The sequence below is a fragment of the Schistocerca serialis genome, chromosome 3 (assembly GCF_023864345.2).
Source record: "Schistocerca serialis cubense isolate TAMUIC-IGC-003099 chromosome 3, iqSchSeri2.2, whole genome shotgun sequence".
In the NCBI taxonomy this organism is placed as follows: domain Eukaryota; kingdom Metazoa; phylum Arthropoda; class Insecta; order Orthoptera; family Acrididae; genus Schistocerca; species Schistocerca serialis.
In genome coordinates this window covers 1,083,166,118-1,083,193,720 of record NC_064640.1, presented here as the reverse complement: position 1 = coordinate 1,083,193,720, position 27,603 = coordinate 1,083,166,118, and positions in this window count along the sequence as shown.

Genomic DNA, 27,603 nt, shown 5'->3' with positions numbered 1-27,603 from the left:
CTTGGACCTTCATATTGACGAAGAAACACAGAAATTGCATCGGAATTAAATACAAATGGCACAATGCCGACTTAAGTACAAGAAGACTGATTCTTGTTACTGACAATGTTTGAACCATTCCTGTGACACTAGCTATAGATTCCGATGTCTCACTTCAGGTTTAGTGTTTCCCTGTGACTTTCTTATTGACGAAGAAACACAGAAATGGCTTCGGAATTAAATACAAAAGGCACAATGCCGACTTAAGTACAAGAAGACTGACTCTTCTTACTGTCTATGATTTGAACCATTCCTGTGACACTAGTTATAGATTCCGATGCTTCGCTCCAGGTTTACTGTATCCCTTGGACCTTCTTATTGACAATGAAACACAGAAATTGCATCGGAATTAAATAAAAAAGGCACAATGCCGACTTAAGTACAAGAAGACTGACTCTTCTTACTGTCTATGTTTTGAACCATTCTATTGACACTTGTTATAGATTCCGATGCTTCACTACAGATTTACTGTATCCCTTGGACCTTGTTATTGACGATGAAACACAGAAATTGCATCGGAATTAAATAGAAAATGCACAATGCCGACTTAAGTACAAGAAGACTGACTCTTCTTACTGACTATGTTTTGAACCATTCCTGTGACACTAGTTATAGATTCCGATCCTTCACTCCAGGTTTACTGTATCCCTTGGACCTTCTTATTGACGAAGAAACACACAAATTGCATCGGAATTAAATACAAAAGGCACAATGCCGACTTAAGTACAAGAAGTCTTACTCTTCTTACTGACTATGGTTTGAACCATTCCTGTGACACTAGCTATAGATTCCGATGCTTCACTTCAGGTTTAGTGTATACCTCTGACTTTCTTATTGACGACGAAATACAGAAATGGCTTCGGAATTAAATACAAAAGGCACAATGCCGACTTAAGTACAAGAAGACTGATTCTTGTTACTGACTATGTTTTGAACAATTCCTGTGACACTAGCTATAGATTCCGATGCTTCATTAAGGTTTACTGTATCCCTTGGACCATCTTATTGACAACGAAACACAGAAATTGCATCGGAATTAAATACAAAAGGCACAATGCCGACTTAAGTACACGAAGACTGTCTCTTCTTACTGTCTATGTTTTGAACCATTCCTGTGACACTAGTTACAGATTACGATACTACACTCCAGGTTTACTGTATCCCTTGGACCTTCTTATTGACGATGAAACACAGAAATTGCATCGGAATTAAATACAAAAGGCACAATGCCGACTTAAGTACAAGAAGACTGACTCTTCTTACTGTCTATGTTTTGAACCATTCCTGTGACACTAGTTATAGATTCCGATGCTTCGCTCCAGGTTTACTGTATCCCTTGGACCTTCTTATTGACAATGAAACACAGAAATTGCATCGGAATTAAATACAAAAGGCACAATGCCGACTTAAGTACAAGAAGACTGACTCTTCTTACTGTCTATGTTTTGAACCATTCTATTGACACTTGTTATAGATTCCGATGCTTCACTACAGATTTACTGTATCCCTTGGACCTTCTTATTGACGAAGAATCACACAAATTGCATCGGTATTAAATACAAAAGGCACAATGCCGACTTAAGTACAAGAAGACTGACTCTTGTTACTGACAATGCTTTGAACCATTCCTGTGACACTAGCTATAGATTCCGATGCCTCACTTCAGGTTTAGTGTATCCCTGTGACTTTCTTATTGACGATGAAACACAGAAATGGCTTCGGAATTAAATACAAAAGGCACAATGCCGACTTAAGTACAAGAAGACTGACTCTTCTTACTGTCTATGTTTTGAACCATTCCTGTGACACTAGTTATAGATTCCGATGCTTCGCTCCAGGTTTACTGTATCCCTTGGACCTTCTTATTGACAATGAAACACAGAAATTGCATCGGAATTAAATACAAAAGGCACAATGCCGACTTAAGTACAAGAAGACTGACTCTTCTTACTGTCTATGTTTTGAACCATTCCGTTGACACTAGTTATAGATTCCGATGCTTCACTACAGATTTACTGTATCCCTTGGACCTTGTTATTGACGATGAAACACAGAAATTGCATCGGAATTAAATAGAAAATGCACAATGCCGACTTAAGTACAAGAAGACTGACTCTTCTTACTGACTATGTTTTGAACCATTCCTGTGACACTAGTTATAGATTCCGATGCTTCACTTCAGGTTTACTGTATCCCTTGGACCTTCTTATTGACGATGAAACACCGAAATTGCACCGGAATAAAATACAAAAGGTACAATGCCGACTTAAGTACAAGAAGACTGACTCTTCTTACTGTCAATGTTTTGAACCATTATTGTGACTCTAGTTATAGATTCCGATCCTTCACTCCAGGTTTACTGTATCCCTTGGACCTTCTTATTGACGATGAAACACAGAAATTGCATCGGAATTAAATACAAAAGGCACAATGACGACTTAAGTACATGATGACCTACTCTTCCTACTGACTATGTTTTGAACCATTCCTGTGGCACTTGTTATTGATACCGATGCTTCCCTTGAGGTTTACTGTATCCCTTGGACCTTCTTATTGACGATGAAACACAGAAATTGTATCGGTATTAAATACAAAAGCACAATGCCGACTTAAGTAGAAGTAGACTGACTCTTCTTACTGTCTATGTTTCGAACCTTTCCTGTGACACTAGTTATGGATTCCGATGCTTCACTCCAGGTTTACTGTTTCCCTTGGACCTTGTTATTGACGATGAAAAACAGAAATTGCATCGGAATTAAATAGAAAAACACAATGCCGACTTAAGTACAAGAAGACTGACTCTTCTAACCGACTATGTTTTGAACCATTCCTGTGACACTAGTTATAGATTCCGATGCTTTACTTCAGGTTTACTGTATCCCTTGGACCTTCTTATTGACGATGAAACACAGAAATTGCATCGGAATTAAATACAAAAGGCAAAATGCCGACATAAGTACACGAAGACTGATTCATCTTACTGTCTATGATTCGAACCATTCCTGTGACACTAGTTATAGATTCCGATGCTACACTCCAGGTTTACTGTATCCCTTGGACCTACTTATTGACGATGAAACACAGAAATTGCATCGGAAAAAAATACAAAAGGCACAATGCCGACTTAAGGACTAGAAGACTGACTCTTCCTACTGTCTCTGTTTTGAACCATTCTATTGACACTTGTTATAGATTCCGATGCTTCACTACAGATTTACTGTATCCCTTGGACCTTCTTATTGACGAAGAATCACACAAATTGCATCGGTATTAAATACAAAAGGCACAATGCCGACTTAAGTACAAGAAGACTGACTCTTGTTACTGACAATGCTTTGAACCATTCCTGTGACACTAGCTATAGATTCCGATGCCTCACTTCAGGTTTAGTGTATCCCTGTGACTTTCTTATTGACGATGAAACACAGAAATGGCTTCGGAATTAAATACAAAAGGCACAATGCCGACTTAAGTACAAGAAGACTGACTCTTCTTACTGTCTATGTTTTGAACCATTCCTGTGACACTAGTTATAGATTCCGATGCTTCGCTCCAGGTTTACTGTATCCCTTGGACCTTCTTATTGACGATGAAACACCGAAATTGCATCGGAATTAAATACAAGAGCCACAGTGCCGAATTAAGGACAAGAAGACTGACTCTTCTTACTGACTACGTTTTGAACCATTCCTGTGACACTAGCTATAGATTCCGATGCTTCACTTCAGGTTTAGTGTATCCCTCTGACTTTCTTAATGACGATGAAACACAGAAATGGCTTCGGAATTAAATACAAAAGGCACAATGCCGACTTAAGTACAAGAAGACTGACTCTTCTTAGTATCTATCTTTTGAACCATTCCTGTGACACTAGTTATAGATTCCGATGCTTCACTTGAGGTTTACTGTATCCCTTGGACCTTCTTATTGACGATGAAAACACAGAAATTGCATCGGAATTAAATACAAAAGGCACAATGCCGACTTAAGTACAAGAAGACTGACTCTTCTTACTGTCTATGTTTTGAACCATTCCATTGACACTAGTTATAGATTCCGATGCTTCACTTCAGGTTTACTGTATCCCTTGGACCTTGTTGTTGACGATGAAACACAGAAATTGCATCGGAATTAAATAGAAAAGGCACAATGCCGACTTAAGTACAAGAAGACTGACTCTTCTTACTGATTATGTTTTGAACCATTCCTGTGACACTAGTTATAGATTCCGATGCTTCACTCCAGGTTTACTGTACCCCTTGGACCTTCTTATTGACGAAGAAACACACAAATTGCATCGGAATTAAATACAAAAGGCACAATGCCGACTTTAGTACAAGAAGTCTTACTCTTCTTACTGACTATGTTTTGAACCATTCCTGTGACACTAGCTATAGATTTCGATGCTTCACTTCAGGTTTAGTGTATCCCTCTGACTTTCTTGTTGACGATGAAACACAGAAATGGCTTCGGAATTAAATACAAAAGGCACAATGCCGACTTAAGTACAAGAGGACTGACTCTTCTTACTGTCTATGTTTTGAACAATTCCTGTGACACTAGTTATAGATTCCGATGCTTCACTTGAGGTTTACTGTATCCCTTGGACCTTCTTATTGACGATGAAACACAGAAATTGCATCGGAGTTAATTACAAAAGGTACAATGCCGACTTAAGTACATGATGACCTACTCTTCCTACTGACTATGTCTTGAACCATTCCTGTGGCACTAGTTATTGATACCGATGCTTCTCTTGAGGTTTACTGTATCCCTTGGACCTTCTTATTGACGATGAAACACAGAAATTGTATCGGTATTAAATGCAAAAGGCACAATGCCGACTTAAGTACATGAAGACCGACTCTTCCTACTGACTATGTTTTGAACCATTCCTCTGACACTAGTTATAGATTCCGATGTTTCACTTGATGTTAACTGTCTCCCTTGGACCTTCTTATTGACGATGAAACACAGAAATTGCATCGGAATTAAATACAAAAGGCACAATGCCGACTTATGGACAAGAAGACAGACTTTTCCTACTGACTTTGTTTTGAACCATTAGTGTGACACTAGTTATAGATTCCGATACTTCACTTCTGGTTTACTGTATCCCTTGGACCTTCTTATTGACGATGAAACACAGAAATTGCATCGGAATTAAATACAAAATGCACAATGCCGACTTAAGGACAAGAAGACTGACTCTTCGTACTGTCTCTGTTTTGAACCATTCCTGTGACACTCGTTATAGATACTGATGCTTCACTTCTGGTTTACTGTATCCCTTGGACCTTCTTATTGACGCTGAAACACAGAAATTGAATCGGAATTAAATACAAAAGGCACTATGCCGACTTAAGTACATGAAGACCGACTCTTCCTACTGACTATGTTTTGAACCATTCCTGTGACTCTAGTTATAGATTCCGACGCCTCACTTCAGGTTTACTGTATCCCTTGGACCTTCTTATTGACGATGAAACACAGAAATTGCATCGGAATTAAATACAAAAGGCACAATGCCGAATTAAGGACAAGAAGACTGACTCTTCTCACTGACTATGTTTGAACCATTCCTGTGACACTGGTTATAGATTCCGATGCTTCACTCCAGGTTTACTGTATCCCTTGGACCTTCTTATTGACGAGGAAACACACAAATTGCATCGGAATTAAATACAAACGGCACAATGCCGACTTAAGTACAAGAAGACTGACTCTTCTTACTGTCTATGATTTGAACCATTCCTGTGACACTAGTTATAGATTCTGATGCTACACTCCAGGTTTACTGTATCCCTTGGACCTTCTTATTGACGATGAAACACAGAAAGTGCATCGGAAATAAATACAAAAGACACAATGCCGACTTAAGGACAAGAAGACTGACTCTTCTTACTGTCTCTGTTTTGAACCATTCCTGTGACACTCGTTATAGATTCCGATGCTTCACTTCTGGTTTACTGTATCCCGTGGACCTTCTTATTGACGCTGAAACACAGAAATTGAATCGGAATTAAATACAAAAGGCACAATGCCGGCTTAAGTACATGAAGACCGACTCTTCCTACTGACTATGTTTTGAACCATTCCAGTGACACTAGTTATAGATTCCGATGCCTCACTTCATGTTTACTGTATCCCTTGGACCTACTTATTGACGATGAAACACCGAAATTGCATCGGAATTAAATACAAAAGGCACAGTGCCGAATTAAGGACAAGAAGACTGACTCTTCTTACTTACTATGTTTTGAACCATTCCTGTGACACTAGTTATAGATTCCAATGCTTCACTCCAGGTTTACTGTATCCCTTGGACCTTCTTATTGACGAAGAAACACACAAATTGCATCGGAATTAAATACAAAAGGAACAATGCCGACTTAAGTACAAGAAGACTGACTCTTCTTACTATCTATGTTTTGAACCATTCCTGTGACACTAGTTATAGATTCCGATGCTTCACTTGAGGTTTACTGTATCCCTTGGACCTTCTTATTGACGATGAAACACAGAAATTGCATCGGAATTAAATACAAAAGGCACAATGGCGACTTAAGTACAAGAAGACTGACTCCTCTTACTGTCTATGATTTGAACCATTGCATTGACACTAGTTATAGATTCCGATGCTTCACTTCAGGTTTACTGTATCCCTTGGACGTTCTTACTGACGATGAAACACAGAAATTGCATCGGAATTAAATAGAAAAGGCACAATGCCGACTTAAGTACAAGAGGACTGACTCTTCTTACTGTCTATGTTTTGAACAATTCCTGTGACACTAGTTATAGATTCCGATGTGTCACTTGAGGTTTACTGTATCCCTTGGAACTTCTTATTGACGATGAAACACAGAAATTGCATCGGAATTAAATACAAATGGCACAATGCCGACTTAAGTACAAGAAGACTGACACTTCCCACTGTCTATGTTTGGATCCATTCCTGTGACACTAGTTATAGATTCCGATGCTTCACTTCAGGTTTCCTGGATCCCTTGGACCTTCTTATTGACGATGAAACACAGAAATTGCATCGGAAATAAATACAAAAGGCACAATGCCGACTTAAGTACATGAAGACCAACTCTTCCTATTGACTATGTTTGACCCATTCCTGTGACACTAGTTATAGATTCCGATGCTTCACTTGAAGCTTACTGTATCCCTTGTACCTTCTTATTGACGATGAAACACAGAAATTGCATCGGAATTAAATACAAAAAACACAATGCCGACTTAAGTACAAGATGAATGACTCTTCTTACTGTCTATGTTTTGAACCATTCCATTGACATTAGTTATAGATTCCGATGCTTCACTCAAGGTTTACTGTTTCCCTTGGACCTTGTTATTGACGATGAAACACAGAAATTGAATCGGAATTAAATAGATAAAGCACAATGCCGACTTAAGTACAAGAAGACTGACTCTTCTTACTGACTATGTTTTGATCCATTCCTGTGACACTAGTTATAGATTCCGATGCTTTTCTTCAGGTTTACTGTATCCCTTGGACCTTCTTATTGACGATGAAACACAGAAATTGCATCGGAATTAAATACAAAAGGCAAGATGCCGACTTAAGTACACGAAGACTGACTCTTCTTACTGTCTATTATTTGAACCATTCCTGTGACACTATTTATAGATTCCGATGCTACACTCCAGGTTTACTGTATCCCTTGGACCTTCTTATTGACGATGAAACACAGAAATTGCATCGGAATTAAATACAGAAGGCACAATGCCGACTTAAGGACAAGAAGACTGACTCTTCTTACTGTCTATGTTTTGAACCATTATTGTGACACTAGTTATAGATTCCGATGCTACACTCCAGGTTTACTGTATCCCTTAGACCTTCATATTGACGAAGAAACACAGAAATTGCATCGGAATTAAATACAAATGGCACAATGCCGACTTAAGTACAAGAAGACTGATTCTTGTTACTGACAATGTTTTGAACCATTCCTGTGACACTAGCTATAGATTCCGATGTCTCACTTCAGGTTTAGTGTTTCCCTGTGACTTTCTTATTGACGATGAAACACAGAAATGGCTTCGGAATTAAATACAAAAGGCACAATGCCGACTTAAGTACTAGAAGACTGACTCTTCTTAATGTCTATGTTTTGAACCATTCCTGTGACACTAGTTATAGATTCCGATGCTTCGCTCCAGGTTTACTGTATCCCTTGGACCTTCTTATTGACAATGAAACACAGATATTGCATCGGAATTAAATACAAAAGGCACAATGCCGACTTAAGTACAAGAAGACTGACTCTTCTTACTGTCTATGTTTTGAACCATTCCATTGACACTTGTTATAGATTCCGATGCTTCACTACAGATTTACTGTATCCCTTGGACCTTGTTATTGACGATGAAACACAGAAATTGCATCGGAATTAAATAGAAAATGCACAATGCCGACTTAAGTACAAGAAGACTGACTCTTCTTACTGACTATGTTTTGAACCATTCCTGTGACAATAGTTATAGATTCCGATCCTTCACTCCAGGTTTACTGTATCCCTTGGACCTTCTTATTGACGAAGAAACACACAAATTGCATCGGAATTAAATACAAAAGGCACAATGCCGACTTAAGTACAAGAAGTCTTACTCTTCTTACTGACTATGTTTTGAACCATTCCTGTGACACTAGCTATGGATTCCGATGCTTCACTTCAGGTTTAGTGTATCCCTCTGACTTTCTTATTGACGACGAAACACAGAAATGGCTTCGGAATTAAATACAAAAGGCACAATGCCGACTTAAGTACAAGAAGACTGATTCTTGTTACTGACTATGTTTTGAACAATTCCTGTGACACTAGCTATAGATTCCGATGCTTCATTAAGGTTTACTGTATCCCTTGGACCATCTTATTGACAACGAAACACAGAAATTGCATCGAAATTAAATACAAAAGGCACAATGCCGACTTAAGTACACGAAGACTGTCTCTTCTTACTGTCTATGTTTTGAACCATTCCTGTGACACTAGTTACAGATTACGATACTACACTCCAGGTTTACTGTATCCCTTGGACCTTCTTATTGACGATGAAACACAGATATTGCATCGGAATTAAATACAAAAGGCACAATTCCGACTTAAGTACAAGAAGACTGATTCTTGTTACTGACAATGCTTTGAACCATTCCTGTGACACTAGCTATAGATTCCGATGCCTCACTTCAGGTTTAGTGTATCCCTGTGACTTTCTTATTGACGATGAAACACAGAAATGGCTTCGGAATTAAATACAAAAGGCACAATGCCGACTTAAGTATAAGAAGACTGACTCTTCTTACTGTCTATGTTTTGAACCATTCCTGTGACACTAGTTATAGATTCCGATGCTTCGCTCCAGGTTTACTGTATCCCTTGGACCTTCTTATTGACAATGAAACACAGAAATTGCATCGGAATTAAATACAAAAGGCACAATGCCGACTTAAGTACAAGAAGACTGACTCTTCTTACTGTCTATGTTTTGAACCATTCCATTGACACTAGTTATAGATTCCGATGCTTCACTACAGATTTACTGTATCCCTTGGACCTTGTTATTGACGATGAAACACAGAAATTGCATCGGAATTAAATACAAAAGGCACAATGCCGACTTAAGTATAAGAAGACTGACTCTTCTTACTGTCTATGTTTTGAACCATTCCTGTGACACTGGTTATAGATTCCGATGCTTCACTCCAGGTTTACTGTATCCCTTGGACCTTCTTATTGACGAGGAAACACACAAATTGCATCGGAATTAAATACAAACGGCACAATGCCGACTTAAGTACAAGAAGACTGACTCTTCTTACTGTCTATGATTTGAACCATTCCTGTGACACTAGTTATAGATTCTGATGCTACACTCCAGGTTTACTGTATCCCTTGGACCTTCTTATTGACGATGAAACACAGAAAGTGCATCGGAAATAAATACAAAAGACACAATGCCGACTTAAGGACAAGAAGACTGACTCTTCTTACTGTCTCTGTTTTGAACCATTCCTGTGACACTCGTTATAGATTCCGATGCTTCACTTCTTGTCTACTGTATCCCGTGGACCTTCTTATTGACGCTGAAACACAGATATTGAATCGGAATTAAATACAAAAGGCACAATGCCGGCTTAAGTACATGAAGACCGACTCTTCCTACTGACTATGTTTTGAACCATTCCTGTGACACTAGTTATTGATTCCGATGCCACACTTCATGTTTACTGTATCCCTTGGACCTACTTATTGACGATGAAACACCGAAATTGCATCGGAATTAAATACAAAAGGCACAGTGCCGAATTAAGGACAAGAAGACTGACTCTTCTTACTTACTATGTTTTGAACCATTCCTGTGACACTAGTCATAGATTCCAATGCTTCACTCCAGGTTTACTGTATCCCTTGGACCTTCTTATTGACGAAGAAACACACAAATTGCATCGGAATTAAATACAAAAGGCACAATGCCGACTTAAGTACAAGAAGACTGACTCTTCTTACTGACTATGTTTTGAACCATTCCTGTGACACTAGCTATAGATTCCGATGCTTCACTTCAGGTTTAGTGTATCCCTCTGACTTTCTTAATGACGATGAAACACAGAAATGGCTTCGGAATTAAATACAAAAGGAACAATGCCGACTTAAGTACAAGAAGACTGACTCTTCTTACTATCTATGTTTTGAACCATTCCTGTGACACTAGTTATAGATTCCGATGCTTCACTTGAGGTTTACTGTATCCCTTGGACCTTCTTATTGACGATGAAACACAGAAATTGCATCGGAATTAAATACAAAAGGCACAATGCCGACTTAAGTACAAGAAGACTGACTCCTCTTACTGTCTATGATTTGAACCATTGCATTGACACTAGTTATAGATTCCGATGCTTCACTTCAGGTTTACTGTATCCCTTGGACCTTCTTACTGACGATGAAACACAGAAATTGCATCGGAATTAAATAGAAAAGGCACAATGCCGACTTAAGTACAAGAAGACTGACTCTTATTACTGACTATGTTTTGAACCATTCCTGTGACACTAGTTATAGATTCCGACGCTTCAGTTCAGGTTTACTGTGTCCCTTGGACCTTCTTATTGACGATGAAACACCGAAATTGCATTGGAATTAAATACAAAAGGCACAATGCCGACTTAAGTACAAGAAGACTGACTCTTCTTACTGTCTATGTTTTGAACCATTATTGTGACGCTAGTTATAGATTCCGATGCTTCACTCCAGGTTTCCTGTATCCCTTGGACCTTCTTATTGACGAAGAAACACAAATTGCATCGGAATTAAATACAAAAGGCACAATGCCGAATTTAGTACAAGAAGTCTTACTCTTCTTACTGACTATGTTTTGAACCATTCCTGTGACACTAGCTATAGATTCCGATGCTTCCCTTCAGGTTTAGTGTATCCCTCTGACTTTCTTATTGACGATGAAACACAGAAATTGCTTCGGAATTAAATACAAAAGGCACAATGCCGACTTAAGTACAAGAGGACTGACTCTTCTTACTGTCTATGTTTTGAACAATTCCTGTGACACTAGTTATAGATTCCGATGCTTCACTTGAGGTTTACTGTATCCCTTGGAACTTCTTATTGACGATGAAACACAGAAATTCCATCGGAATTAAATACAAATGGCACAATGCCGACTTAAGTACAAGAAGACTGACACTTCCCACTGTCTATGTTTGGATCCATTCCTGTGACACTAGTTATAGATTCCGATGCTTCACTTCAGGTTTTCTGGATCCCTTGGACCTTCTTATTGACGATGAAACACAGAAATTGCATCGGAAATAAATACAAAAGGCACAATGCCGACTTAAGTACATGAAGACCGACTCTTCCTATTGACTATGTTTTGACCCATTCCTGTGACACTAGTTATAGATTCCGATGCTTCACTTGAGGCTTACTGTATCCCTTGTACCTTCTTATTGACGATGAAACACAGAAATTGCATCGGAATTAAATACAAAAAACACAATGCCGACTTAAGTACAAGATGAATGACTCTTCTTACTGTCTATGTTTTGAACCATTCCATTGACATTAGTTATAGATTCCGATGCTTCACTCAAGGTTTACTGTTTCCCTTGGACCTTGTTATTGACGATGAAACACAGAAATTGAATCGGAATTAAATAGATAAAGCACAATGCCGACTTAAGTACAAGAAGACTGACTCTTCTTACTGACTATGTTTTGATCCATTCCTGTGACACTAGTTATAGATTCCGATGCTTTTCTTCAGGTTTACTGTATCCCTTGGACCTTCTTATTGACGATGAAACACAGAAATTGCATCGGAATTAAATACAAAAGGCAAGATGCCGACTTAAGTACACGAAGACTGACTCTTCTTACTGTCTATGATTTGAACCATTCCTGTGACACTATTTATAGATTCCGATGCTACACTACAGGTTTACTGTATCCCTTGGACCTTCTTATTGACGATGAAACACAGAAATTGCATCGGAATTAAATACAGAAGGCACAATGCCGACTTAAGGACAAGAAGACTGACTCTTCTTACTGTCTATGTTTTGAACCATTATTGTGACACTAGTTATAGATTCCGATGCTACACTCCAGGTTTACTGTATCCCTTGGACCTTCATATTGACGAAGAAACACAGAAATTGCATCGGAATTAAATACAAATGGCACAATGCCGACTTAAGTACAAGAAGACTGAATCTTGTTACTGACAATGTTTTGAACCATTCCTGTGACACTAGCTATAGATTCCGATGTCTCACTTCAGGTTTAGTGTTTCCCTGTGACTTTCTTATTGACGATGAAACACAGAAATGGCTTCGGAATTAAATACAAAAGGCACAATGCCGACTTAAGTACTAGAAGACTGACTCTTCTTAATGTCTATGTTTTGAACCATTCCTGTGACACTAGTTATAGATTCCGATGCTTCGCTCCAGGTTTACTGTATCCCTTGGACCTTCTTATTGACAATGAAACACAGATATTGCATCGGAATTAAATACAAAAGGCACAATGCCGACTTAAGTACAAGAAGACTGACTCTTCTTACTGTCTATGTTTTGAACCATTCCATTGACACTTGTTATAGATTCCGATGCTTCACTACAGATTTACTGTATCCCTTGGACCTTGTTATTGACGATGAAACACAGAAATTGCATCGGAATTAAATAGAAAATGCACAATGCCGACTTAAGTACAAGAAGACTGACTCTTCTTACTGACTATGTTTTGAACCATTCCTGTGACAATAGTTATAGATTCCGATCCTTCACTCCAGGTTTACTGTATCCCTTGGACATTCTTATTGACGAAGAAACACACAAATTGCATCGGAATTAAATACAAAAGGCACAATGCCGACTTAAGTACAAGAAGTCTTACTCTTCTTACTGACTATGTTTTGAACCATTCCTGTGACACTAGCTATGGATTCCGATGCTTCACTTCAGGTTTAGTGTATCCCTCTGACTTTCTTATTGACGACGAAACACAGAAATGGCTTCGGAATTAAATACAAAAGGCACAATGCCGACTTAAGTACTAGAAGACTGATTCTTGTTACTGACTATGTTTTGAACAATTCCTGTGACACTAGCTATAGATTCCGATGCTTCATTAAGGTTTACTGTATCCCTTGGACCATCTTATTGACAACGAAACACAGAAATTGCATCGAAATTAAATACAAAAGGCACAATGCCGACTTAAGTACACGAAGACTGTCTCTTCTTACTGTCTATGTTTTGAACCATTCCTGTGACACTAGTTACAGATTACGATACTACACTCCAGGTTTACTGTATCCCTTGGACCTTCTTATTGACGATGAAACACAGATATTGCATCGGAATTAAATACAAAAGGCACAATGCCGACTTAAGTACAAGAAGACTGATTCTTGTTACTGACAATGCTTTGAACCATTCCTGTGACACTAGCTATAGATTCCGATGCCTCACTTCAGGTTTAGTGTATCCCTGTGACTTTCTTATTGACGATGAAACACAGAAATGGCTTCGGAATTAAATACAAAAGGCACAATGCCGACTTAAGTATAAGAAGACTGACTCTTCTTACTGTCTATGTTTTGAACCATTCCTGTGACACTAGTTATAGATTCCGATGCTTCGCTCCAGGTTTACTGTATCCCTTGGACCATCTTATTGACAATGAAACACAGAAATTGCATCGGAATTAAATACAAAAGGCACAATGCCGACTTAAGTACAAGAAGACTGACTCTTCTTACTGTCTATGTTTTGAACCATTCCATTGACACTAGTTATAGATTCCGATGCTTCACTACAGATTTACTGTATCCCTTGGACCTTGTTATTGACGATGAAACACAGAAATTGCATCGGAATTAAATAGAAAATGCACAATGCCGACTTAAGTACAAGAAGACTGACTCTTCTTACTGACTATGTTTTGAACCATTCCTGTGACAATAGTTATAGATTCCGATCCTTCACTCCAGGTTTACTGTATCCCTTGGACATTCTTATTGACGAAGAAACACACAAATTGCATCGGAATTAAATACAAAAGGCACAATGCCGACTTAAGTACAAGAAGTCTTACTCTTCTTACTGACTATGTTTTGAACCATTCCTGTGACACTAGCTATGGATTCCGATGCTTCACTTCAGGTTTAGTGTATCCCTCTGACTTTCTTATTGACGACGAAACACAGAAATGGCTTCGGAATTAAATACAAAAGGCACAATGCCGACTTAAGTACTAGAAGACTGATTCTTGTTACTGACTATGTTTTGAACAATTCCTGTGACACTAGCTATAGATTCCGATGCTTCATTAAGGTTTACTGTATCCCTTGGACCATCTTATTGACAACGAAACACAGAAATTGCATCGAAATTAAATACAAAAGGCACAATGCCGACTTAAGTACACGAAGACTGTCTCTTCTTACTGTCTATGTTTTGAACCATTCCTGTGACACTAGTTACAGATTACGATACTACACTCCAGGTTTACTGTATCCCTTGGACCTTCTTATTGACGATGAAACACAGATATTGCATCGGAATTAAATACAAAAGGCACAATGCCGACTTAAGTACAAGAAGACTGATTCTTGTTACTGACAATGCTTTGAACCATTCCTGTGACACTAGCTATAGATTCCGATGCCTCACTTCAGGTTTAGTGTATCCCTGTGACTTTCTTATTGACGATGAAACACAGAAATGGCTTCGGAATTAAATACAAAAGGCACAATGCCGACTTAAGTATAAGAAGACTGACTCTTCTTACTGTCTATGTTTTGAACCATTCCTGTGACACTAGTTATAGATTCCGATGCTTCGCTCCAGGTTTACTGTATCCCTTGGACCATCTTATTGACAATGAAACACAGAAATTGCATCGGAATTAAATACAAAAGGCACAATGCCGACTTAAGTACAAGAAGACTGACTCTTCTTACTGTCTATGTTTTGAACCATTCCATTGACACTAGTTATAGATTCCGATGCTTCACTACAGATTTACTGTATCCCTTGGACCTTGTTATTGACGATGAAACACAGAAATTGCATCGGAATTAAATAGAAAATGCACAATGCCGACTTAAGTACAAGAAGACTGACTCTTCTTACTGACTATGCTTTGAACCATTCCTGTGACACTAGTTATAGATTCCGATGCTTCACTTCAGGTTTACTGTATCCCTTGGACCTTCTTATTGACGATGAAACACCGAAATTGCATCGGAATAAAATACAAAAGGTACAATGCCGACTTAAGTACAAGAAGACTGACTCTTCTTACTGTCTATGTTTTGAACCATTCCTGTGACACTAGTTATGGATTCTGATGCTTCACTCCAGGTTTACTGTTTCCCTTGGACCTTGTTATTGACGATGAAACACAGAAATTGCATCGGAATTAAATAGAAAAAGCACAATGCCGACTTAAGTACAAGAAGACTGATTCTTCTAACCGACTATGTTTTGAACCATTCCTGTGACACTAGTTATAGATTCCGATGCTTCACTTCAGGTTTACTGTATCCCTTGGACCTTCTTATTGACGATGAAACACAGAAATTGCATCGGAATTAAATACAAAAGGCAAAATGCCGACTTAAGTACACGAAGACTGATTCTTCTTACTGTCTATGATTCGAACCATTCCTGTGACACTAGTTATAGATTCCGATGCTACACTCCAGGTTTACTGTATCCCTTGGACCGACTTATTGACGATGAAATACAGAAATTGCATCGGAAATAAATACAAAAGGCACAATGCCGACTTAAGGACAAGAAGACTGACTCTTCCTACTGTCTCTGTTTTGAACCATTCCTGTGACACTCGTTATAGATTCCGATGCTTCACTTCTGGTTTACTGTATCCCGTGGAACTTCTTATTGACGTTGAAACACAGAAATTGAATCGGAATTAAATACAAAAGGCACAATGCCGGCTTAAGTACATGAAGACCGACTCTTCCTACTGACTATGTTCTGAACCATTGCTGTGACACTAGTTATAGATTCCGATGCCTCACTTCAGGTTTACTGTATCCCTTGGACCTACTTATTGACGATGAAACACCGAAATTGCATCGGAATTAAATACAAGAGCCACAGTGCCGAATTAAGGACAAGAAGACTGACTCTTCTTACTGACTATGTTTTGAACCATTCCTGTGACACTAGCTATAGATTCCGATGCTTCACTTCAGGTTTAGTGTATCCCTCTGACTTTGTTAATGACGATGAAACACAGAAATGGCTTCGGAATTAAATACAAAAGGCACAATGCCGACTTAAGTACAAGAAGACTGACTCTTCTTAGTATCTCTGTTTTGAACCATTCCTGTGACACTAGTTATAGATTCCGATGCTTCACTTGAGGTTTACTGTATCCCTTGGACCTTCTTATTGACGATGAAACACACAAATTGCATCGGAATTAAATACAAAAGGCACAATGCCGACTTAAGGACAAGAAGACTGACTCTTCTTAATGTCTATGTTTTGAACCATTCCTGTGACACTAGTTATAGATTCCGATGCTTCGCTCCAGGTTTACTGTATCCCTTGGACCTTCTTATTGACAATGAAACACAGATATTGCATCGGAATTAAATACAAATGGCACAATGCCGACTTAAGTACAAGAAGACTGAATCTTGTTACTGACAATGTTTTGAACCATTCCTGTGACACTAGCTATAGATTCCGATGTCTCACTTCAGGTTTAGTGTTTCCCTGTGACTTTCTTATTGACGATGAAACACAGAAATGGCTTCGGAATTAAATACAAAAGGCACAATGCCGACTTAAGTACTAGAAGACTGACTCTTCTTAATGTCTATGTTTTGAACCATTCCTGTGACACTAGTTATAGATTCCGATGCTTCGCTCCAGGTTTACTGTATCCCTTGGACCTTCTTATTGACAATGAAACACAGATATTGCATCGGAATTAAATACAAAAGGCACAATGCCGACTTAAGTACAAGAAGACTGACTCTTCTTACTGTCTATGTTTTGAACCATTCCATTGACACTTGTTATAGATTCCGATGCTTCACTACAGATTTACTGTATCCCTTGGACCTTGTTATTGACGATGAAACACAGAAATTGCATCGGAATTAAATAGAAAATGCACAATGCCGACTTAAGTACAAGAAGACTGACTCTTCTTACTGACTATGTTTTGAACCATTCCTGTGACAATAGTTATAGATTCCGATCCTTCACTCCAGGTTTACTGTATCCCTTGGACCTTCTTATTGACGAAGAAACACACAAATTGCATCGGAATTAAATACAAAAGGCACAATGCCGACTTAAGTACAAGAAGTCTTACTCTTCTTACTGACTATGTTTTGAACCATTCCTGTGACACTAGCTATGGATTCCGATGCTTCACTTCAGGTTTAGTGTATCCCTCTGACTTTCTTATTGACGACGAAACACAGAAATGGCTTCGGAATTAAATACAAAAGGCACAATGCCGACTTAAGTACTAGAAGACTGATTCTTGTTACTGACTATGTTTTGAACAATTCCTGTGACACTAGCTATAGATTCCGATGCTTCATTAAGGTTTACTGTATCCCTTGGACCATCTTATTGACAACGAAACACAGAAATTGCATCGAAATTAAATACAAAAGGCACAATGCCGACTTAAGTACACGAAGACTGTCTCTTCTTACTGTCTATGTTTTGAACCATTCCTGTGACACTAGTTACAGATTACGATACTACACTCCAGGTTTACTGTATCCCTTGGACCTTCTTATTGACGATGAAACACAGATATTGCATCGGAATTAAATACAAAAGGCACAATGCCGACTTAAGTACAAGAAGACTGATTCTTGTTACTGACAATGCTTTGAACCATTCCTGTGACACTAGCTATAGATTCCGATGCCTCACTTCAGGTTTAGTGTATCCCTGTGACTTTCTTATTGACGATGAAACACAGAAATGGCTTCGGAATTAAATACAAAAGGCACAATGCCGACTTAAGTATAAGAAGACTGACTCTTCTTACTGTCTATGTTTTGAACCATTCCTGTGACACTAGTTATAGATTCCGATGCTTCGCTCCAGGTTTACTGTATCCCTTGGACCTTCTTATTGACAATGAAACACAGAAATTGCATCGGAATTAAATACAAAAGGCACAATGCCGACTTAAGTACAAGAAGACTGACTCTTCTTACTGTCTATGTTTTGAACCATTCCATTGACACTAGTTATAGATTCCGATGCTTCACTACAGATTTACTGTATCCCTTGGACCTTGTTATTGACGATGAAACACAGAAATTGCATCGGAATTAAATAGAAAATGCACAATGCCGACTTAAGTACAAGAAGACTGACTCTTCTTACTGACTATGCTTTGAACCATTCCTGTGACACTAGTTATAGATTCCGATGCTTCACTTCAGGTTTACTGTATCCCTTGGACCTTCTTATTGACGATGAAACACCGAAATTGCATCGGAATAAAATACAAAAGGTACAATGCCGACTTAAGTACAAGAAGACTGACTCTTCTTACTGTCAATGTTTTGAACCATTATTGTGACTCTAGTTATAGATTCCGATCCTTCACTCCAGGTATACTGTATCCCTTGGACCTTCTTATTGACGATGAAACACAGAAATTGCATCGGAATTAAATACAAAAGGCACAATGCCGACTTAAGTACATGATGACCTACTCTTCCTACTGACTATGTTTTGAACCATTCCTGTGGCACTTGTTATTGATACCGATGCTTCCCTTGAGGTTTACTATATCCCTTGGACCTTCTTATTGACGATGAAACACAGAAATTGTATCGGTATTAAATACAAAAGGCACAATGCCGACTTAAGTAGAAGTAGACTGACTCTTCTTACTGTCTCTGTTTTGAACCATTCCTGTGACACTAGTTATGGATTCTGATGCTTCACTCCAGGTTTACTGTTTCCCTTGGACCTTGTTATTGACGATGAAACACAGAAATTGCATCGGAATTAAATAGAAAAAGCACAATGCCGACTTAAGTACAAGAAGACTGATTCTTCTAACCGACTATGTTTTGAACCATTCCTGTGACACTAGTTATAGATTCCGATGCTTCACTTCAGGTTTACTGTATCCCTTGGACCTTCTTATTGACGATGAAACACAGAAATTGCATCGGAATTAAATACAAAAGGCAAAATGCCGACTTAAGTACACGAAGACTGATTCTTCTTACTGTCTATGATTCGAACCATTCCTGTGACACTAGTTATAGATTCCGATGCTACACTCCAGGTTTACTGTATCCCTTGGACCTACTTATTGACGATGAAATACAGAAATTGCATCGGAAATAAATACAAAAGGCACAATGCCGACTTAAGGACAAGAAGACTGACTCTTCCTACTGTCTCTGTTTTGAACCATTCCTGTGACACTCGTTATAGATTCCGATGCTTCACTTCTGGTTTACTGTATCCCGTGGAACTTCTTATTGACGTTGAACACAGAAATTGAATCGGAATTAAATACAAAAGGCACAATGCCGGCTTAAGTACATGAAGACCGACTCTTCCTACTGACTATGTTCTGAACCATTGCTGTGACACTAGTTATAGATTCCGATGCCTCACTTCAGGTTTACTGTATCCCTTGGACCTACTTATTGACGATGAAACACCGAAATTGCATCGGAATTAAATACAAGAGCCACAGTGCCGAATTAAGGACAAGAAGACTGACTCTTCTTACTGACTATGTTTTGAACCATTCCTGTGACACTAGCTATAGATTCCGATGCTTCACTTCAGGTTTAGTGTATCCCTCTGACTTTGTTAATGACGATGAAACACAGAAATGGCTTCGGAATTAAATACAAAAGGCACAATGCCGACTTAAGTACAAGAAGACTGACTCTTCTTAGTATCTCTGTTTTGAACCATTCCTGTGACACTAGTTATAGATTCCGATGCTTCACTTGAGGTTTACTGTATCCCTTGGACCTTCTTATTGACGATGAAAACACAGAAATTGCATCGGAATTAAATACAAAAGGCACAATGCCGACTTAAGGACAAGAAGACTGACTCTTCTCACTGACTATGTTTGAACCATTCCTGTGACACTGGTTATAGATTCCGATGCTTCACTCCAGGTTTACTGTATCCCTTGGACCTTCTTATTGACGAGGAAACACACAAATTGCATCGGAATTAAATACAAAAGGCACAATGCCGACTTAAGTACAAGAAGACTGACTCTTCTTACTGTCTATGATTTGAACCATTCCTGTGACACTAGTTATAGATTCCGATGCTACACTCCAGGTTTACTGTATCCCTTGGACCTTCTTATTGACGATGAAACACAGAAAGTGCATCGGAAATAAATACAAAAGGCACAATGCCGACTTAAGGACAAGAAGACTGACTCTTCTTACTGTCTCTGTTTTGAACCATTCCTGTGACACTCGTTATAGATTCCGATGCTTCACTTCTGGTTTACTGTATCCCGTGGACCTTCTTATTGACGCTGAAACACAGAAATTGAATCGGAATTAAATACAAAAGGCATAATGCCGGCTTAAGTACATGAAGACCGACTCTTCCTACTGACTATGTTTTGAACCATTCCTGTGACACTAGTTATAGATTCCGATGCCTCACTTCATGTTTACTGTATCCCTTGGACCTACTTATTGACGATGAAACACCGAAATTGCATCGGAATTAAATACAAAAGGCACAGTGCCGAATGAAGGACAAGAAGACTGACTCTTCTTACTGACTATGTTTTGAACCATTCCTGTGACACTAGTTATAGATTCCAATGCTTCACTCCAGGTTTACTGTATCCCTTGGACCTTCTTATTGACGAAGAAACACACAAATTGCATCGGAATTAAATACAAAAGGCACAATGCCGACTTAAGTACAAGAAGACTGACTCTTCTTACTGACTATGTTTTGAACCATTCCTGTGACACTAGCTATAGATTCCGATGCTTCACTTCAGGTTTAGTGTATCCCTCTGACTTTCTTAATGACGATGAAACACAGAAATGGCTTCGGAATTAAATACAAAAGGAACAATGCCGACTTAAGTACAAGAAGACTGACTCTTCTTACTATCTATGTTTTGAACCATTCCTGTGACACTAGTTATAGATTCCGATGCTTCACTTGAGGTTTACTGTATCCCTTGGACCTTCTTATTGACGATGAAACACAGAAATTGCATCGGAATTAAATACAAAAGGCACAATGGCGACTTAAGTACAAGAAGACTGACTCCTCTTACTGTCTATGATTTGAACCATTGCATTGACACTAGTTATAGATTCCGATGCTTCACTTCAGGTTTACTGTATCCCTTGGACCTTCTTACTGACGATGAAACACAGAAATTGCATCGGAATTAAATAGAAAAGGCACAATGCCGACTTAAGTACAAGAAGACTGACTCTTCTTACTGACTATGTTTTGAACCATTCCTGTGACACTAGTTATAGATTCCGACGCTTCAGTTCAGGTTTACTGTGTCCCTTGGACCTTCTTATTGACGATGAAACACCGAAATTGCATTGGAATTAAATACAAAAGGCACAATGCCGACTTAAGTACAAGAAGACTGACTCTTCTTACTGTCTATGTTTTGAACCATTATTGTGACACTAGTTATAGATTCCGATGCTTCACTCCAGGTTTCCTGTATCCCTTGGACCTTCTTATTGACGAAGAAACACAAATTGCATCGGAATTAAATACAAAAGGCACAATGCCGACTTAAGTACAAGAGGACTGACTCTTCTTACTGTCTATGTTTTGAACAATTCCTGTGACACTAGTTATAGATTCCGATGCTTCACTTGAGGTTTACTGTATCCCTTGGAACTTCTTATTGACGATGAAACACAGAAATTGCATCGGAATTAAATACAAAAGGCACAATGCCGACTTAAGTACAAGAAGACTGACACTTCCTACTGTCTATGTTTGGATCCATTCCTGTGACACTAGTTATAGATTCCGATGCTTCACTTCAGGTTTTCTGGATCCCTTGGACCTTCTTTTTGACGATGAAACACAGAAATTGCATCGGAAATAAATACAAAAGGCACAATGCCGACTTAAGTACATGAAGACCGACTCTTCCTATTGACTATCTTTTGTTCCATTCCTGTGACACTAGTTATAGATTCCGATGCTTCACTTGAGGCTTACTGTATCCCATGTACCTTCATATTGACGATGAAACACAGAAATTGCATCGGAATTAAATACAAAAAACACAATGCCGACTTAAGTACAAGATGAATGACACTTCTTACTGTCTATGTTTTGAACCATTCCATTGACATTAGTTATAGATTCCGATGCTTCACTCAAGGTTTACTGTTTCCCTTGGACCTTGTTATTGACGATGAAACACAGAAATTGCATCGGAATTAAATAGATAAAGCACAATGCCGACTTAAGTACAAGAAGACTGACTCTTCTTACTGACTATGTTTTGATCCATTCCTGTGACACTAGTTATAGATTCCGATGCTTTTCTTCAGGTTTACTGTATCCCTTGGACCTTCTTATTGACGATGAAACACAGAATTTGCATCGGAATTAAATACTAAAGGCAAGATGCCGACTTAAGTACACGAAGACTGACTCTTCTTACTGTCTATGATTTGAACCATTCCTGTGACACTATTTATAGATTCCGATGCTACACTCCAGATTTACTGTATCCCTTGGACCTTCTTATTAACGATGAAACACAGAAATTGCATCGGAATTAAATACAGAAGGCACAATGCCGACTTAAGGACAAGAAGACTGACTCTTCGTACTGTCTCTGTTTTGAACCATTCCTGTGACACTCGTTATAGATTTGATGCTTCACTTCTGGTTTACTGTATCCCTTGGACCTTCTTATTGACGCTGAAACACAGAAATTGAATCGGAATTAAATACAAAAGGCACAATACCGACTTAAGTACATGAAGACCGACTCTTCCTACTGACTATGTTTTGAACCATTCCTGTGACACTAGTTATAGATTCCGACGCCTCACTTCAGGTTTACTGTATCCCTTGGACCTTCTTATTGACGATGAAACACAGAAATTGCATCGGAATTAAATACAAAAGACACAATGCCGAATTAAGGACAAGAAGACTGACTCTTCTTACTGTCTATGTTTTGAACCATTATTGTCACACTAGTTATAGATTCCGATGCTTCACTCCAGGTTTACTGTACCCCTTGGACCTTCTTATTGACGAAGAAACACACAAATTGCATCGGAATTAAATACAAAAGCCACAATGCCGACTTTAGTACATGATGACCTACTCTTCCTACTGACTATGTTTGGATCCATTCCTGTGACACTAGTTATAGATTCCAATGCTTCACTTCAGGTTTTCTGGATCCCTTGGACCTTCTTTTTGACGATGAAACACAGAAATTGCATCGGAAATAAATACAAAAGGCACAATGCCGACTTAAGTACATGAAGACCGACTCTTCCTATTGACTATCTTTTGTTCCATTCCTGTGACACTAGTTATAGATTCCGATGCTTCACTTGAGGCTTACTGTATCCCATGTACCTTCATATTGACGATGAAACACAGAAATTGCATCGGAATTAAATACAAAAAACACAATGCCGACTTAAGTACAAGATGAATGACTCTTCTTACTGTCTATGTTTTGAACCATTCCATTGACATTAGTTATAGATTCCGATGCTTCACTCAAGGTTTACTGTTTCCCTTGGACCTTGTTATTGACGATGAAACACAGAAATTGCATCGGAATTAAATAGATAAAGCACAATGCCGACTTAAGTACAAGAAGACTGACTCTTCTTACTGACTATGTTTTGATCCATTCCTGTGACACTAGTTAGAGATTCCGATGCTTCACTCCAGGTTTACTGTTTCCCTTGGACCTTGTTATTGACGATGAAACACAGAAATTGCATCGGAATTAAATAGAAAGGCACAATGCCGACTTAAGTACAAGAAGACTGACTCTTCTTACTGACTATGTTTTGAACCATTCCTGTGGCACTAGTTATTGATACCGATGCTTCTCTTGAGGTTTACTGTATCCCTTGGACCTTCTTATTGACGATGAAACACAGAAATTGCATCGGAATTAAATACAAAAGGCACAATGCCGACTTAAGTACAAGAAGACTGACTCTCCCTACTGTCTATGTTTGGATCCATTCCTGTGACACTAGTTATAGATTCCGACGCCTCACTTCAGGTTTACTGTATCCCTTGGACCTTCTTATTGACGATGAAACACAGAAATTGCATCGGAATTAAATACAAAAGACACAATGCCGAATTAAGGACAAGAAGACTGACTCTTCTTACTGTCTATGTTTTGAACCATTCCTGTGACACTAGCTATAGATTCCGATGCTTCACTTCAGGTTTAGTGTATCCCTCTGACTTTCTTATTGACGATGAAACACAGAAATGGCTTCGGAATTAAATACAAAAGGCACAATGCCGACTTAAGTACAAGAGGACTGACTCTTCTTACTGTCTATGTTTTGAACAATTCCTGTGACACTAGTTATAGATTCCGAAGCTTCACTTGAGGTTTACTGTATCCCTTGGACCTTCTTATTGACGATGAAACACAGAAATTGCATCGGAGTTAAATACAAAAGGTACAATGCCGACTTAAGTACATGATGACCTACTCTTCCTACTGACTATGTCTTGAACCATTCCTGTGGCACTAGTTATTGATACCGATGCTTCTCTTGAGGTTTACTGTATCCCTTGGACCTTCTTATTGACGATGAAACACAGAAATTGTATCGGTATTAAATGCAAAAGGCACAATGCCGACTTAAGTACATGAAGACCGACTCTTCCTACTGACTATGTTTTGAACCATTCCTCTGACACTAGTTATAGATTCCGATGTTTCACTTGATGTTAACTGTCTCCCTTGGACCTTCTTATTGACGATGAAACACAGAAATTGCATCGGAATTAAATACAAAAGGCACAATGCCGACTTACGGACAAGATGACTGACTCTTCCTACTGACTTTATTTTGAACCATTAGTGTGACACTAGTTATAGATTCCGATACTTCACTTCAGGTTTACTGTATCCCTTGGAACTTCTTATTGACGATGAAACACAGAAATTGCATCGGAATTAAATACAAAAGGCACAATGCCGACTTAAGTACAAGAAGACTGACTCTCCCTACTGTCTATGTTTGGATCCATTTTTATGACACTAGTTATAGATTCCGATGCTTCACTTCAGGTTTACTGGATCCCTTGGACCTTCTTATTGACGATGAAACACAGAAATTGCATCGGAAATAAATACAAAAGGCACAATGCCGACTTAAGTACATGAAGACCGACTCTTCCTACTGACTATGTTTTGACCCATTCCTGTGACACTAGTTATAGATTCCGATGCTTCACTTGAGGCTTACTGTATCCCTTGGACCTTCTTATTAACGATGAAACACAGAAATTGCATCGGAATTAAATAGAAAAGGCACAATGACGACTTAAGTACAAGATGAATGACTCTTCTTACTGTCTATGTTTTGAACCATTCCGTTGACATTAGTTATAGATTCCGATGCTTCACTCAAGGTTTACTGTTTCCCTTGGACCTTGTTATTGACGACGAAACACAGAAATTGCATCGGAATTAAATAGATAAAGCACAATGCCGACTTAAGTACAAGCAGACTGACTCTTCTTACTGACTATGTTTTGATCCATTCCTGTGACACTAGTTATAGATTCCGATGCTTTTCTTCAGGTTTACTGTATCCCTTGGACCTTCTTATTGACGATGAAACACAGAAATTGCACCGGAATTAAATACAAAAGGCAAGATGCCGACTTAAGTACACGAAGACTGACTCTACTTACTGTCTATGATTTGAACCATTCCTGTGACACTAGTTATAGATTCCGATGCTACACTCCAGGTTTACTGTATCCCTTGGACATTCTTATTGACGATGAAACACAGAAATTGCATCGGAATTAAATACAAAATTCACAATGCCGACTTAAGTACAAGAAGACTGACTCTCCCTACTGTCTATGTTTGGATCCATTTTTGTGACACTAGTTATAGATTCCGATGCTTCACTTCAGGTTTACTGGATCCCTTGGACCTTCTTATTGACGATGAAACACAGAAATTGCATCGGAAATAAATACAAAAGGCACAATGCCGACTTAAGTACATGAAGACCGACTCTTCCTACTGACTATGTTTAGACCCATTCCTGTGACACTAGTTATAGATTCCGATGCTTCACTTGAGGCTTACTGTATCCCTTGGACCTTCTTATTAACGATGAAACACAGAAATTGCATCGGAATTAAATAGAAAAGGCACAATGACGACTTAAGTACAAGATGAATGACTCTTCTTACTGTCTATGTTTTGAACCATTCCGTTGACATTAGTTATAGATTCCGATGCTTCACTCAAGGTTTACTGTTTCCCTTGGACCTTGTTATTGACGACGAAACACAGAAATTGCATCGGAATTAAATAGATAAAGCACAATGCCGACTTAAGTACAAGAAGACTGACTCTTCTTAGTGACTATGTTTTGATCCATTCCTGTGACACTAGTTATAGATTTCGATGCTTTTCTTCAGGTTTACTGTATCCCTTGGACCTTCTTATTGACGATGAAACACAGAAATTGCATCGGAATTAAATACAAAAGACACAATGCCGAATTAAGGACAAGAAGACTGACTCTTCTTACTGTCTATGTTTGAACCATTATTGTGACACTAGTTATAGATTCCGATGCTTCACTCCAGGTTTACTGTACCCCTTGGACCTTCTTATTGACGAAGAAACACACAAATTGCATCGGAATTAAATACAAAAGGCACAATGCCGACTTTAGTACAAGAAGTCTTACTCTTCTTAC